A 17,173-nucleotide genomic window follows, 5' to 3' on the forward strand; every position below is an offset into this window, starting at 1 on the left:
AGCCTCCAGCAGGACCTACCATGCAGTTTTTCAGTAAACATGGCCTTAGCACCTTCAGGAGGCCTAGCAGCTCATTGGAAACATGCTGAACAGCATTTCCAGTATCCTGACTTTAAAATAAAACCTTGGAAGCAGCAAGTGTGCTGGCATTCCCAACGCAGATCTCCTGCCTTCATTACTGTAAAATATATTTAAACTTTTAGTTCCAAAATAACATTTTACTTCCATACATCATTACATTCATTTAAGCATGGCTTCCATCTGAGCCAATTCCTCAGTCTTTCCTGCTCACCATGGGTGTGGGCCTCTGAATGCTGTGGATATTTGGAACAGGAGTGTTTTCCCAGATCCTCTGGCCAGTTACACCCCCCTCACAGCCTTTACATCGAGGGCATCCTCCACCAGCCACTGGTGACTTCTGGAGACTATCCCCAGCTTTCTGATCCTATCTCCTGGTTCACTCTGTTCCCTGGGAACAGGTCTGGACAAGCCTTCCACATGAGATACTCATGGATAATCTGGGGGCTCTTCTGCCTGGGGTTTGTCACACCCTGCTGTGACCCACAGCAGAGACTTCCCAGGTAATTTCCATGCCCTGGTTCCAGCTCCTACCTCCTCCTCTGGACCAGGCAGTGGGCCAGAGCCCAGAGCTGCAATGAGAAGTGTGGGTTATGTGCCCGCCATAAATGCATGTACAACCTGCTGTCCTCACAGCTGCAGCAGGGACAAACATCAGCCCAGAAAGGAATTCAACAATCTGGGATGGGGTTTTACATAGCAGAGGACAGGAAGCTCCAACAAACCATGGTTTTCCAGATCATTCACGATGTTCCTGCTTTCTCAGTAACAACTCCTGATTTCCATGGCAACCCTCACATGCTTTGGTACATGGTACTTTTTGTTTATGTGGAGCACTGTTCCCACTTGCTGGGATGACCAAGCTCCCCAAAGAGCCAACAGAAAGATCCCAGCACAAACAGTTCACCCTCTCCATCCTCCTGTGCTGGATGTGTATTTGCACATTTCCCTCTGCCTTGGGCAGGATGGCATCACCAGGATTTACCCCACTGTCTGCTCCCCATCCAAGAGCTCATTTAACTTGGCCGTGGTTTCTATTTTAATCCCACACAGACATTTTTGGAAACACTTACTAAACCATTAACACATTTATATGAAAGGAAAGCTGGTGATTAGCATTTCCCCTCCCCCCACACACCCATCCTTTCTTTTTGTGTCAATTTTTTGGCTCAGGGGCTGCAGCAGAACGTGGTTACAGCCATGCATACAACTCCAGTGGGTGTAAATTCCTTCATGACATAAACTTGAGTTACCTCTACCTTGTTTTGCTCTTCCTCCACTTCTATTCACACTGTTCCACCAACACTCCAGTGCTTGGAATAAGAGGAACATCACGAGCTTTACCCGAAGCTCAGAGACCAATGTGGGATCTTCACCTGGGTTCAGCGTGGGTTTTTTAGCAGCCTGTGTGAATGGTCCATTAAAACAGTTGATTTGCCTGGTCTAGCCCGGATGTGTCTCCTTTCTACACCTTTTGAGATGTTTTTATAGGCAAGAGTGACTTCCAATATAAAGCAGCAGCAATTAGTGCATTTATTTATTTTACTGTAATTCACACCACGGCACTGGCAGTCTCTGATGGCCGAAGTGCAGAATAAATAAACAAAGTCCACTTGAGCTGTCTTAGATTTCTCCCATATGATGGGTCAGAGGAAAATCAAGGCTGCTGGGGGATCTCTGGCCACATGAGATGGTGTGTGCAAAGATGTAACCAGCAGGGCTGCAAATCAGCACAGAGGAGAGGGTTGGAGAGCGATGCTAAGGAAGCACAGCAGCTCAGAGCTGGGGAGGAGCCCCAGAGTGCTGCAGCAGAGCCTTCTCCTTGGTGAAAAGCCTTTCTGACTTATTTTCCAGCTCCATGGTTTTTCCTCCCTGCACTGAAGTCTCATTTGACACTTCCTAGCATTGATCAAGGAGGTGCATTCACCGTGGAGATGGTACCCAAGACCGAGGAGTCACAGGAGTGACCCGGGTGCTGCATCAGAAGACTGCAGAGGAGGGCATGACGTGAGAGTCTCCCCAGAACAAGAGCACCAGTGTTTCATTGGGAAAGAGAACTCTGAATATATCCCACATCTGGGCAAGGACGCCAGATTTATCACCTGTGAACTTGGAATAATGAAGTTATGTTGCTTCCAGGTGGGGTTTGACCTTCTTTTGACTTTGTGGGCACGTAGAAGTTTCCCAGTAGAGGTTCAGGCAGGCCACTGGGGACTGGATTCCCAACAACAGTCTCGTGTCACTTAGCTGCCTTTCATAATTTAAAGTTCCCCCAGGTCCTGCTGGACATGGGGCTGGGACAGGCTCAGACCTCTGGTTCCACTACAAAAGCCTGGCTTTTCTTGGACTTCTGTCTACAAATTAAACATCTGATAAAACAGTATCTACCCACATCTCTTGATATTAGCAGTCGCCCGAGATGTCACCCTGCTATTTTCAGGAGAGACACATCACACTCAGAAGCATCACAGATGTTCATGCAAGACAAAAACCATAACTTTAACATGAAAGATTCATCCACATAGTCTCTTACAGTTCTGAGACATCTTTGTTGCATCAAATTTTCCCCCTGAATTTGATGTATATTAACAGGAGAGTGGGAAGACATGTTTCCATATAAAGCTTTTTCTACTTCCTCTGCTTTCTTCAGGGAAGAATCTAATCATTGCTGAGACAGCAGAGCCATCAGGATGGAGCAGGGAGTGAGTTACCCCCCTCCTTGTGGGTCTGCACAAGGCAGCAGGGCAAACCAATATATAGATTAAAAACTCAAGGCCTTTCACTTGACTTACAGTGGCTACAAGAATAAATAAAAGCCAACTCATTTTGTAGAAAGCAGCTTTCAATATCTGTCATTTGCTCCTGGCCCTGGAAGGCCTGGACTCTCACCTGAATCTTTTGAAAAGCTGTTCCCATGGTGTTACACTGGGTAACAGCTTCCCACCTTCCCCAAGGTCTGTTCCTTGACACTGGCTGAAATTTCACATGTACCAGCGATCCTCAGAGCCACACAGGCAAGGAAGGACCGTTCCAGGAGCTGAACCCCAAGGAAGAGGTGTAAACCTAAGGGCCACACAAGAAATTGTAGCTGCTTCAGGCATTCAGAGATGGGTCGGCTGATGTCAGCTGGAGATCTGCTCTGTTTAGATGAGAGGCAGTGAAGCAGCCAGCAAGTTCTGCCAGGGCTGGCAGAACCTTGTCATAACCCATTTCCTAGGCAGAAAGGAGCCAGGTTTGCACCAGTGTTCAGAGAAATGTGGGAGATGGGTCTGTGTGGCTTCCATGCACATGCCAGGCCCCAGATGACAGGAAGGAATCTCATGAGCTGCAGAACAAAGACAGAGGTTGGGTTTTGGAGGTGGAAGCCCTTGGTGTGTTACCAGCTCCAGGTGGCCACCACATGAGCGAGGGAAAACGCCCCTGCGAGCGGAGCGATGACAGGTCCACAGCCATGAGCAATTTTCTCCAAGATGCACTTAGGCATCTGCTCTAGATTAACATTGTTTTACTTAAAATGAGCATTTGGGAGATATTTAAGCAGGTAAGTGGCTGCACCCAAGCATAAGGAAGAGGCATTGCAAAGCAGATGTGGGGACACTCAGCAAGTTGGATGAAGTCAGTGCCATCAGCGAGATGAACACCAGAGCACCCTGTGGGCTGTGTCAGGGGACACAAAGAGCAGCAGTGGCCCAGGTCAGCAGCACAGGATACAATCACTGCAATAAAATGCTGAGTAGTGAGAATTGTGAGAGTTTTGAAGAGCTGCAATAAAAAGGCTGAAAGTTGTAGGACTGCTTCAGCTAGAAACTGTGAACCCTGGGCTTTATCACTTGGAAAGAAGAGTCCTTTGTTTTTATGGCAGGATAACAATGCACGTGGCTGGTTCTCTGTAGTTAACAGGCTTTTGCCAGCTCAGCCTGGCTGGGAAGGGGTCACGAGCCAATGTACTCAGCCCTTGCTTCCCCCAGTGTTCTGCAATATCTGAGTTTATTTTTAAAGCCCTGTTAAAATAGCCCAAATTAACAACTACAGCATTCAATCTCAGATAATACCCAAATACAGCCAATAACTACGCAGATGAATGAACCAGACTCAGGTAGGGGAGAGGACAGCTTCAAAGGCTGAGTGGTAGACACATGCAAACACCTAATAAATATGACAAAATTCCCATTAAACCAAGAGGAGCAGACTTGACCTTGAGGCCGAGGAAGCAGAAGGAAGCAAAGGGGATGTCAAAGCAGGAGAGGAGTTTCCTGAGGGCCAGCACTGAGCAGTGACAGAGGCAGCAGCAGAGCTTGTCCTCAAGGACCAGAGCAGGTTTGTTCCTCTGCAGTGCCCAGCCAGAAGCCAGAGTTCAGTCAGGCAGCCGTGTGCACACAGGTAAAGCCCCAACTTTCTGCCCAAGACAGAACTTCAGCCTGGTGAACTTGACACAAGCAGGTGGGTCTGGGCCCACAGAAAGTCTCACAGAGAATGGTTTGGGTGGGAAGGGCCCTTAAAGATCACCTTGTTTCAATGCCCCAGTCATGGGCAGGGACAGCTTTCAGCAGGCTGCTCAGAGTCCCTTCAGTTTTCATCACCACCTGCCCCCCAGCAGTAACACCCCTTAAATTCCCCCTGCAAAACCCGACTCTGCCAGCACACGTAGAGCCAGTGACTGCAGTGAGAGCGAGCAGCTCCTGCACAGTTTTCTAATTGCCCCAGCCTCAACCACAGGACACGGATGACAATCCCAGCCTGCTCTTTCCAGAGGCCAGAGCACAAAGATTTCACATACGTGTCCTAGTTCAGGTTTTCCTCTCATTTCTTTAAGAGACTTAATGCCTCCTGTGCTTGGATTCCAGGATTTTAATGGGTTTATCTCTGTTTCCCACTTTCCTGTTCTGCATCTAGTACTTCAGCCCATAAATCTCTGCAAAATCACAGCACAAAAACAGATAAGGAAAGCTGTAGTCATAAAATATGCTGGAAAGAACCAACATAAAATCCATCCAATACAAGGTTTATAACCAAGGCAAGAAGAGGCAAAGAAAGCCAGATTAAGCATTGCTGTCAGTTTAAGTAAGTTGCAGAAAAGGTGCCATATGATGGCTTAATTAAGCCACAATAGATCTTAATCGATGATGATCACCCTGCTGATGGAAAAGCTTCAGAAAAGCAGATGAAAACAGGACAAGCCAAGTTTGGGATATTTTCTGCAAATATGGTGCTGTACTAATAGCTGAGATTCCCCCCTCCTCAACTCCCACATCCCTTTACACCTCTCCTCTACCAGGGAGGAGCATTTAGGAGGGATCTGATGGACCCATCTCCTTTAAGGGCTGTGTAAATGCCCATCCCATTAACCATCCCCTGGTACAGCGTGCATGCAAAACCTCACAACGCATCGCCCTCGGCATCTGTGCAATGATGACACAATTAACATGAATAACTATTCCACTCCATAGATTTAGTCCTTTTCCTCTGGGTAATTAAGATCTTCCTTCCCCTCCCCAACACTCATTTCAAATCCTCAAGGGTAATATGCAGTCAGCTGATTTTACATTTATCTCCGTTCTATTTGTTTGACACATTTCAAGCAAGCTCCACAAAGCCAAAACCTCCTGCTCGTTAATAACATTCACATCACCTCCTTCTTAGCTTCTTTAACATGCTGCTTTTATTTGGTCTAATTGCAACTCTCAGCATGATTAATCACAACATTTTTGTGGGGAGCTGGGGAATTTGATATCCCCGTCCTCATATGGATCTGATCACAGTCCTGCTGAGAGTCCAGGCACACTTCCTGCAGTCTCAGTGTAAAAGCTGAGTGTCAAACAGCCCTCCCTGGCCACTGCACACTCATTACCAGTCCTGCCACATTCACCCAAGTCCCAAATGTGGATAAAAGATTGAAGGTGGATAATGTGATCCCATCCTGGGAAATAAAGTTTTCCTCTTACAAAAGCCTCCTTGCAGGTAGGCTCCCTTCTCAATTAAACCTCCAGACCTTCATCATTTACCAGGTAGAATCACAGAATCATTTAGGTTGGAAAAGAGCTTTAAGACTATCAAGTCCAACAGCAGAAAGCTAGCAGGGAAGCTGGAAGTTTAAAGAGCTAAAATTACACCCAGGAGGACCCTCAGTTCAAGGGGCTGAGTCTCTCTGGAGAAAGACTGCAGAGATGGTAAGAGGCACAATGGAGAACAAGCTCAGAATTCATCTGAGTTAATTTTTCTTACATGCAGAAATACAGTCACTACCAAAACTCCTCATATCTTACCTAAGTTTGATTCTTGCAACAGTTACAGCTTTGAATTTAATTTTTTTTTTCATTTTGCAGTGCTACCAATGAAAAGTTTTTAAATCAGCAATCTTAGAATAACAACCTTATAGAATTCAGCGTCAAAGCTCCAATGGATTTTAAAGAAACATAAAGAGCATCGGTCTAAGTTTCTGAAGCATCATCTGGAGGTCACACATTAATATTTGATGGTGACACAACCTTGCCTCCCACTGGCAGGAGCAGCAGGACTGTGGTTTGCTTCTCTACTAGAGACACAATCTTTCCCAGTTAACCAGTGATGTAGTGTCTCATCCACTTTCCAATTTACCAATCTCTCTCCCTGCCCCAAAATCAGCCAGGGAAAGGCCCAGGCTGTTTCCCAGGAGTGAACTTTCCTTCTCCCTTTCCTCCCATTGAGGCAGACTGTCAGACCAGATGAAAATCACCAACAGCCTCTCCTACCCACTGCTCTCCCAGGCTGCATATTCTCCACATCATTTGCTTTGTAAAGCCCTTTAATTAATCGGCAAAGGCCCACTGATTATCACCTACTCAGAAAACACCATTTGAAAGCAGGGAATTAACTGCAGGCTCCGACTCTAACCCAGAGTTTCATCCTTTTCCCGATGATCTCCAAGTGCTATTCCCCTTTCGGTGCTAGAACAGATGTTATCACTTGGACGCTGAAAGGATGAGAAAGCTAAGAGCTAAACACGGGGTTGGGGATGCTTTGTGAAGGGGGAAAGGACCTTTTGATGGGAGGCAGAAGATGGAGCAGGTCGTATCCCCCATATCACACACGTGGAGGGGTTCTGGGGCTACATGGGCAGGGATTTCACAGACAGGGAGCTGTGAACTTCCCATGGATGGAGCTGCCTGGTCACCAATCCATAAAACATCCCTGCTCCAGCCAGCAACCACAGACAGGGTGAAACCTGCAGGACCACAACAGCAGAAGGTGATAAGTGTGTGATAACAGGATATGATGCTCCTAAAACCCTCCACCTGAAATCTCTGGTTGTTTGCTGAGCATTTTTGACACATGCACATCTGCAGGTCTCTGTAGCCCTGACAACAGGCTGCAGGTGAAACAGAGTTTCTGGGTGTGAGGTATTCACCCAGCAAAGGCCTCCCAAAAGAAAATGGGAATACAGAAAAGCCCCCCAGAGCACAGGGCAGCCCTGCCAAAACCAACACCTCACAACTTCTCACTTTTCTCAGCTCATCTCTGTTCCGATGCCTTTTCCAGATGCCCAGACCCAAACTCCTCCCCACTCCCACCGGTGCTTTAGCTGTGACAAACATCCCTGGAAATGCATTGCTGCTCTGAAATCACAGTGTTTTATTTGTGTTTGAGTTCCTTAAGGAAAAAAAGACTTTATTCCCCCAAATACTTTTAAAACCCCATCTAAGCCACCATTAGCATTCTAAACTACTGTTAAATTGAATTTGCACAGGTACACACTGTCATGCTCTGGTACCATTAGTTGGAGAAATGAAAGCTTTATGGATCCTGTCTCACTTCTACTAAAATAAATTCAAAATATCTACAAATATGATAACCAACATTATTTAAGATGAATAAAAGGGATCTGTAATTGCAGTTTATTATCCAACCATACTCTTCCTCCAAGCTGCCCAGGGACAGCAGGAGCCAGGGAATCTTCTGCTGATGCAGGTGATGCAGTAGAAGTTTTTGCATACACACAGAGGATTGCAGGTTGGTGTCTGCACAAGCTTGTCTCACCATCCCCATCACTCACAGCAAAAAAAAAACCACCCTCAGAGCAAAGGGGGAGAGAACAAGCCAAGGCTGGGAGTTTTCTCCCCGCTGTAACGTTACGCTACACACAGTCAGAAAATCTATCAAAGCACTCGCCTGTTTCAGCTTTTAATGTGCTTAATATAGACTTCTGAGGAGTCTCTCCAGTTCAGACACAGCTGACTCGAGAGCACAGCGTGAGCGTTACTCACAGCCAGCTTTGGATCTCAGCAGTAGGCACGGAGCAGTGTGGGGCACAGCTGCCAGGCAAGTCCCTCTCCTGCCACCTCCCCAAAGGCTCCTCTGGCCCCAGAGGGAGGGACACAGCGTGCCCTTGCTCTGGCACACACCAAACACCCCTTTCTGCTGATTTTTATCCCCTCTAATAACTCAGTCAAGTGCATTCTCAGGTGAGTGGTGCCTGGAAAAGAAGCAGCAGAAGGGACAGCCCTTACAGCTCAGTGATGGCAGATTTGACACCAGGTGCTTGGTGCTGCATGCTGCTGTTCAAACAACCTGAACACATCCTAAGGAGACACCAGGAACCATTCTTCCCTGGATAAACACCAGGGCCAGAACAGATACAGATCACTGAGAGCATTTCCTCATGGAAACCCACAGACCGCACACCAAATTCAGCCTTCTTCAGCTCAGCACGAAAAGAACCCAAACAAAACACCCAACACTTCCTTCCTCAGCAGCATCAACCAGCCCATGGGGGGCTTCTGGCAGATTTGGGATGAGGAAGCCCATGAGCAGCATCTGTTTCTCACTGCTGGAGATGTGCACCATGCCCAGGGTGGCACCAGCATCAGGTGAAGTTGTTTGTGAGAGGAAAGGTGGATGGCAGAGGCAGCGGAATACACACGACCCTCGAGCACCACTGCAGGGAAAACAGGCTGTTATCCCCTGTCCCAGCACACATCAGGCATTCTTGGGCTTTTGTGAAATACGGGAAAATGAGAAGGAACTCCCACAATAAGTGCTTGAATCAAACCTCTCTGGTTTTTTTTCTGCACACGTCAGAACTTTACCAAGCAGCAGAACCACAGGCGCTTTCGCACCAGCTTGGCCCAGCATTTTAACTGGGGTCCCCAGGGAGCTTGTATTGTTTACTCCATCCTGGCACACGTTCAGACTGTCCATCCACCGTGACTCACCTCCCTCTTCTTCTCTTCCTGCCCAGTTCAAAGGAAGTTGCATCTTCCCAGCGATTAGCACATCAGGCAGTCCTTTCTGTGCAGCTTCTTCTCTTATCAGTAGCCCATTTCCTAAAAACAAGAATGGGGAGTGAGGAGGGGGGAAGGAAAAAACCCATCTGCAAACTACATTCTGCTTGTTCTCCGTTGTCCTTAAAATATTAACTCGACATTGACATACTGGAGTGCTTGCTGCATGAAACCTGCTGCGATTGGGGATAACCAGGACATTACAGAGGGCCATGAATCAACTCAACTGCACAGGCTTCAAGTCCTTTTGCTAGGCAGAAGTGAAATATGCTCCCTTACAACCAAGTGACCATTTCCGTATTTTTTCCTGTTATCTCCAGAACATTTATTAGATTAGGGGGTTTTATTTATGGACTCTGAAACGGTACTGTTTCCCAGTGAAGCGTTTGTTATCTGTTTAATGTTCCTTTTGTTCCTCTGGACATTTGCATTTATTTATTGTGATTCATTGCTGCACAGGTACCAGGCTCCAAGTGCCTACAGTTTTAAATACATTCACAACACAGACATCTTTGCCATTTAAAATACCTTTCCTCTAACAGCCTCTCTAGAGCCAGAATATCTCCATTCCCAGATGAAACCTGAGATCCTAGGATCAAAACTGCTTCCACGTGACAGGTACCAGTAACCTTCCAAAAGCACTTGTGCAACCCTACACAAGTTACTTCATTGTTTGGCACATTTTTGGGAAAGTCAGAGCTTGTTACAACTGATTTATTTAATATAAGGCTTCATAAATAAGGCTTGTTTCTGCAATGCCTGGTATATATTTAAATAAATAAATATGTATATAAATAATTGGGATGTTACATACCCCCCAGATAGGCCCATCCAAAGTTGGCCTTGTTAGCAGGGAGATTTCACCTGTTCCTCTGCCCATTGTCAAGGTTTAAAATTTGGCTTTGTGTCTCCAATTGATTTGAATTTAGGACTGAAAGCAGAACTTTTTTTGCCTGAAGCCGAGGCCTCAAATCCAGATGCAAGTTTTCCATGAACTGATTTGTTTAACACTGATGCAAAGCAAAGCCCAGGCTGGAGGCTGGGGACCTGAACTGTCTGCAGGAGCAGGGCCTGAGCAAACAGAGAGCCCACTGTGCTCCTGCCAGAAACAAAAACGAGCAAGTTGCCAAAGGAAACCAGGCATGAAGAGTGTCTCCACCCCAAAATACCAGATTTCAGCTTTTGCTGGACTCAGATGAGTGTGTAATGTAACTCTGAACATTGGTCACCAGCCCTACAGGGCTCAGCCCTGGAACAGATGTGGTGGGTGCATGTGCACTCCCATATTCAGAGTTCTTGTGGTGCCAAAGGTGCTGCTTCTTATAATGTATATTTTACATTTCATAGTTATTTTTAATGCCTCTCTCAGAAAAAATATGGAACCAAATAATACATGAGCAAAGGCAACATTTACTACATGGCATTTGCATGCTTCTATGGAATTTGGGTTTATACTCTGGGGACCCTTGAAATCAAAGTTCTTTTAATTAATTTATGCAACCAGTTGATTTGGAGCAGCCCTGTAAAACAGCTGGAAATTAAATATATCAGGGCTCTTTGGAAGAGTGGTTTTTTTTCCTGACATGACTACCTGTGGTTCAACAGATGCTCATTTGAAAAAAACAAGCAGGAAAAGGAAGACACGGGAAGAGTATTTCCCCCTCACCCCAGATTCCAACAGCAGGGGAAAGACAACACAAGGACGTGGATTTCCAGGAAATTGGGATGTGCTGGGGGCTGCTGATCTCTGCCCCACAAACAGGAAGGGCACCTGAGGCAGCCCCAGGGATGCAGGAGGGCTCCCTGTGGGATGAGCCAGGAAAGGGACACTCCAGGAGAGCACACGGAGCGATGACAACACGAGGTGAGACTGCAGCAGCAGCCCCTGCCTTGTGCCAACACCTCGCAGACATATTATTAGAATTCCAAGACCAAGAATTCCACCTGGAAAACCACTAATAAAGTAAGTCAGGCTATTCCCCGGCAGGGGAATCAGAGCTAATCAGTGAAAGGATGCCTTCCCTGCCCCTTTCAGGCTGCCAGCACAGGCAGGAGCTGCTCACTGGAAGTTTTCACTTTAACACCGTGCTGGTCTCTGAAGGAAAATCCATCTGCAGCTGCTCTAATTTCTGTGTTAATGGCACAGCACCACCCATGGCCTGAGGAGCTTGTCCTGGGTTGACTGACATCAGCCAGAGATGCCACCAGGAGCTGGGGACACTGAGGGAGCAGGACACTGCAGCAGAGGCACATTGAACCTCAGCCCTTGGTAGCCACCATCCCACTTGACAGACAGGACACATCTGCTTTTCAGGCTCTCTCAAAGAGCTTTTCCTATCTCCAGCAGCACACCAGGCACGCAGCAGGGCACCTGCTGTAAACAAACCCACCCTCAGCTGCCACCATACCGGCTCTGCCTTTGCTGACTTTAAAATTCTGCTTTTGAAGACAGCAAGGGAAGAAAACAAGAAGATGCGATCCTGGCTGTGACTCTACAACCATCCTTTTTTCCCCCTGGCTTATCTCATTCCACATATGTAAAGAAGCACAGGCAAGACATCTCTGAAAGTAAACAGGCACCAGAGCATGCTGTGTCCCCTCCAAATCAGTGGCCAGCACAGGCAGCTCTCCTTCATTCAGCAGCAGGTTTTTAATCCGTGCCTGAGGAAGGGAGGGACCACATCAGGCACTAAGGATCAGGGGCATCTGCTGAGAAGCTTTAGCTCTGCCACGATTGCTGATGGCTTTGGGATCAGTGCACAGACCAAACCCAGACTGGGAAAACACTGCTGGTCCTTCAGCATCTCCTGAGCAGGAATTTTGCCACCAAATCCACAGAACGGGTGGAAAGTCCTTCACTTGAAGGAAGAATTTTAAAAAATCCCCCCCAGTTAAAACAAGGGATCTGTTTATGAACCCACAATAAATAAGAGCAGCTCTTACAATGGCTTTAGAGAGAGATGTGCATGTGGAAGGGTGGGACTGAGGTTGTCAGGGGTGCAGGTGGTGAGGGAAAGCCCGGAAATGAGCTGTTCTCCATGTTCAACATTTCTCCAATCATTTTCATATTAGCATATCTCTAAGTGCATATAATTTTCACATCAAAGGGTAATTTTTTTTAGGTATTTAAAAAAAATAAAAAAAACCAAAAAAAAACCCCTAGGATTGAAGTAGAGAATAATTTCTTTCCTGAAGTCTTTCAAGCAGCTCCTCTCTATGACATGACAGTAAAATTACAGAGGAGACAAGTGTTTAGAAAACTCTTCCCTGGAATTCAGATTATTCTTCAAGCACACGGTAAAAAAGGGTTCAGCCAAACTGTGACAGGAAACATAAAGAAAGTCCTGGTAGCACCAACCTTACAGTGCCCTCACTCAGGAGGGGCCTGAATCCTCTGCCCATTGCTTGGGGGCTGAGATAATTCTGAGTTTGTGGTGGGGAGGGAAAACTGAAGTCAAGTCTGAGCCCTTGTATCCCACCACTCCTTCCCAGCCAGGGTGTCCCTGTGCAGAAGCTGGGAGCAGCTCTCTCCCTTTCCCTCTGCGCTGCTCATCCTTTGTTCTGCAGTCTGCAAGGCTCTTTTACTCCTCTGGATCCAGACAGGGGCAGCATGGATGAGCACCAAGCACATCTCTCCAACCCTCACTAGAGCCCTGCAGGGCCCCTTTTCCTCTCCCCTGCCTCTTGCAGCAGCTCGAGGCTGGTCTTGGTGCTGTGTTCCAGCAATCTCAGGAACCAGGCTCGGGCAGGAGCTCTCCTTTAATGAGATTTTATTAAAAGACTCTATTACAAATAGCCACTTAAGCAAGTGAACCTTTGGAGCCTTTAGTCCATGATGTCAGTGCTGTGGCTGGATGTTTCCTGGGAGTACTAAACCTGATGCTCATATAGGGCTGTTCTATATGACAGCTATAAAACTGCTTAAGCTTACCAGGCAGGAGGCCAGCAGGGCTTTTTGTGGCTATCAGGACTTGGCTAGAGGTCCCCTGCAACAAGGCAGGAGGAAGCAGGGCCCTAGGCAGGCATTCAGCTTTCCCTCACCTCTTTTGCAAGGCTGGAAAACCCCCTGAGGTGGGGTTTGTGGAAAAATCCACACAGCACAGGCTCCGCAGCAAAGCCTCTGCATCCGCAGCCAGATCTCCTGTGGCTGGAAAGATTATCCATCTCTGTGCCCTGCCTGTGGGGCCCCTGAGGCAGCTCTGCATCGTCACCCACATGGGATACATCAACCACCTCTCCCCCTGCCTCCCAATCGTGGCCAGCAGCTGTAGGAACACCCAAAATTTCTCTAAGCCCAGCGGGTTTATTGTCACATGGAGCATCACCACTGACACCAGCCTGGATTTTTAGTCTGCCCTCCACCGCAGAGCTGCCAACCTGCCCTGTCCTCACAGGCATCCCTGGCACTGCACGTGTCCCCTGGCAGCTGCCTGCCCACAGCAAAGCCTCCTGTTTGCAAATCACACCCAAGATACACGAGGAATGCCAGCAATGTTTGCCAACGCTTACCGATATTAAAACCAACAGCAGAACTTGTCCGACCCACCTGTCAGCTGGGGAGAGATAAGCAGAGGGCATAATAATGCACATTAATCACGTTTTAATCTGCGGTTTTCCACCAATAGGTGGCACCAGCAATTTTTGGATGTGCTACAACATGGTACATCTGTTCCCTTGCCACAGGGCACCCAGCCCGTGGCAGGGCAGGGAAGATGGATGGACCATCCACTGCCACGGCAGCACCCAGCCTCTCTCTTTTTCCTTCCAGGAGGGAAAGGCTAAAACTCCCACAAGCCAATTTTTCCTTTCCCTAACAAACTTATATCCTGGAATAAACCTAACTTGGACGAGTCTTTCAGGGAATGTGAGTCTGGAAGCTGTATGCAAATAGATCAGAAAAAATTGCTTGAAATGGAAGGACAGACTAAGCCTCTGTAGGAGACACAGCAAGAACACAATTTAACACAGCAAACTCAACACTTCTTGTAACTGAGGCTGGCCACTCGTGTGAAAACATCTAAATCACAATCTAACACAATTTAAATATATCTTATAAATATGTTACCTTGACTGGAGCATCCTACAGGGGAAAACATCACACCACATGCGTGCCCAAGACACTCATGCTCGATCTCTGTACACACAATAAAGAAGAAACAACCCCAGCCAGCTCCAACCAAACCTGTGGCCAGCACAACTTCACAGGGAAAACTTCCCAGAGCCAAGACAAGGCTGGAAACCACCTGGGAAGCAAACTCCAACCAGCTATACCACACCACTACAGGTGCACAGCATCCAACCACTTCAGCTTACAACTCTATGCAGCTGAATTCAGCCTGTATAAATTATTAAAGAGTCTGCAGAACATTACACAGTTCATGTAGTTAATGATTATAGTTCAGTGTCTAGGTCAGATATAATTAGATGTTACATTAAAATAGCTTCACAGAGCCATTTATTCTGATTTAATTACTTAAAATGATAATATAATGAGCAGTGCTTTCAAAGAAAAAAAGAAATCTTTTAATGAGCTCATTTTAAGTTAATATAAGGCAAATTAATCATTTAACAAAATGCTGTGAGAAGACAAGTTCATATTTCAAAATATGTTGTGCCTTTGTCAAGGGGGCTTGTTTATTACCATGCTGGGAAAGACACAAAAATGGGTGGCTCTTGAAACAATATCACATCCCACTGTACAGCTGCAATATCTTTAAACCATATTTTCTTCCTTCCCCAGATATACCTGCTGCGCCAGAGCCCTTTGAAATACAACCTGAGCAACAGATTTATGACCATCAAACTGTGTTTTTATTCCAATGTGGAGCAGAGCAATAGCCATGCAGAGCAGTCACCCGAGGAGGTGAGCTCCTGATGAAGGGTTAATCGTGGCTTGGTTCATTAATCATTCATTTGCTGGCTCAGAAAATTAGCTTTCACTTGTTTGTTTGCTCAAGAAGCGATAAGCCCATTCCCTCGCTAGTTCATCTATTTTCTTCCCTTTGCATTGTTTCAGAGATTTTAATCCTTTCCAATTTTTGTAATCAGTCATTTTGGTCTTTTAGCAGGAGCGTTTCCAAGCGTGCAATTGCTGGAGTGAAAGCAGGCAGCTCTGTGCAGGGAAGGAGCAGCCTGGGGTTCACAACCCTGCCAGCAGCCCCAGCCCTCCCCTTGTCCCACCGGGCACCCCACACAGCCCCAAGCAAAGGTGTGCCCACCTCCAGAGCCGGCCCATTCCCCTGCCAACAGCACTCCCTGCACTTCCACAGGCACTTAAATAAACATTTATACAGGGGCTAAGAGCAAGGCAAGACAGACAGAGTGGTTTGCAGGTCGTGTTCCAGCCACTCACCTCTTCTATCCTAACCTGGAACTGCAGCCTCGCTAAGCCAGCGAGGAAAACCTGGAGATATTTGTGGAGGAGGTAAAGGGGAGGGGTCCTGCTCCCAAGACTCATTTCTTTCTCTCAACACAGACCTGCCTCAATAAAAGGTTTTCAAGCATTTCCACTGCATCACCTGCCAAACACGTGCTCTTCCAGCCCAGGCATCACTTGGATACCTCGGTGAGGGAGTGGAGACTGACTGTCACAAGGCAACTGCACTCCTCCCACCAGGAACATAAATAATTTGGGGCTACACATTTCTTCCTTAGCACATTGCCTCTGCTCCCAATTAGGCAAAGCCGAGGGCTCTGAGCTGCCGTGCTTCCTCAGCAGCGGATCCGGGAGCGGAGTGCGGTGCTATGACAACACTCTGGGTGCCATCCATCTCCCAGGTGGCACAGGCAGCCTCTGGGTGCACCCACCCGTGACCTCCCAGCCCCTCCCTCCCAATTACCGGGGCTTAGCTGGGCTGCATCGGGGATATCGCTCTCCCTTTGCTTCTTTCTTTCCTCTTTTTTAAATCTTTTCACACAGCCCAACCCAGCCAGGTTTGCAGCAGCAAAGCCCCCCTGGCCTGTTGCCCACATTTGCTTGTGGCAGTGGACCAAAGCAGGATGTGTGCAGCCCAGTGTGGCCTCAAACTTCACTCGCTGCTGCTTCCCCTTTTCCAGCCTGAAACCTGGGTTTTGAAGGAAAACACATCTCTGAGCCGCAAGGCCCCAGCTTGAAGCTCGTGTCACACAGTCATTAATAAGGCTTTCCAGACAAATCTGAGTGGAGAGATAATAGGCTTAAACAATTAGAAAAAGAAAAAAAAAATTAAAAAAAAATCTGTGATGGAGTATTTTCTCATCCTATTCGCTGTAATTATTTTCTAAATGTAGATCATTATATATGATGCAGGCAGCGGTGTTCCAGAGCTAATCAGTCCATATGTTTCCACATTTTGAAAAGAAAACTAATTAAAAAGAAATGAAAAGATAAAAAAAAAGAGAAGGTTTGTGAAGAGGACTGGTAGGTTGGAGAGGAGCAGTGAAGGAATCTTTCAGGAATGTATACATTCACTCTGCTCGGCTCTGCGTTTTGTTTTCAGAATTGTTTCTGGCAGAAACCTAAAGAAAAATATGAACCAGATGTACAAGGAAATAGTTTCTTCATCAGAATGAGAAGAATAGCTCTCTGTCTGCCAACAGACTTGGAGCCTTTACGTTTTACCAAGGTGATGTTAAAAATACCCTTCAGCGATGGGTTCTCCTTCAGCAGTGCCAGAGGCAAACGGGACACAGGGAGAGCATCCCTGGGAAGGGGGATGCCCCAGGACAGCATCTGCCCCTCCCAGGTGCCCTCAGGTCTGCAGTGAGTGGTGGCACGTGGCAGTGCCAGCAGAGATCCCACAGCCCCGGCAGTGCCAGGCAGGCAGCCAGGGCAGGGCAGGGCTGGCTGTGTTTGGGCT

General features: G+C 47.2%; 1 long non-coding RNA gene across 2 annotated transcripts; it reads right to left on the reverse strand.

Moving 5' to 3' along the window:
* Positions 1 to 483: 483 nt before the first annotated feature.
* On the reverse strand, positions 484 to 15,884 carry LOC148183240 (uncharacterized). Of its 2 annotated transcripts, none has more exons than XR_015773686.1 (3): positions 15,688 to 15,884; positions 9,267 to 9,377; positions 484 to 3,403 (listed from the first exon to the last, which is right to left on the reverse strand). It is a non-coding gene; the product is annotated as an uncharacterized LOC148183240 (long non-coding RNA). The 2 variants fall into 2 exon arrangements; XR_015773687.1 differs by lacking the exon at positions 15,688 to 15,884 and adding an exon at positions 14,401 to 14,533.
* Positions 15,885 to 17,173: the final 1,289 nt, after the last annotated feature.

This window comes from Pseudopodoces humilis, chromosome 13 (genome assembly GCF_049639895.1).
Source record: "Pseudopodoces humilis isolate 2021_Gansu_Grassland_sample_001 chromosome 13, ASM4963989v1, whole genome shotgun sequence".
NCBI lineage: Eukaryota > Metazoa > Chordata > Aves > Passeriformes > Paridae > Pseudopodoces > Pseudopodoces humilis.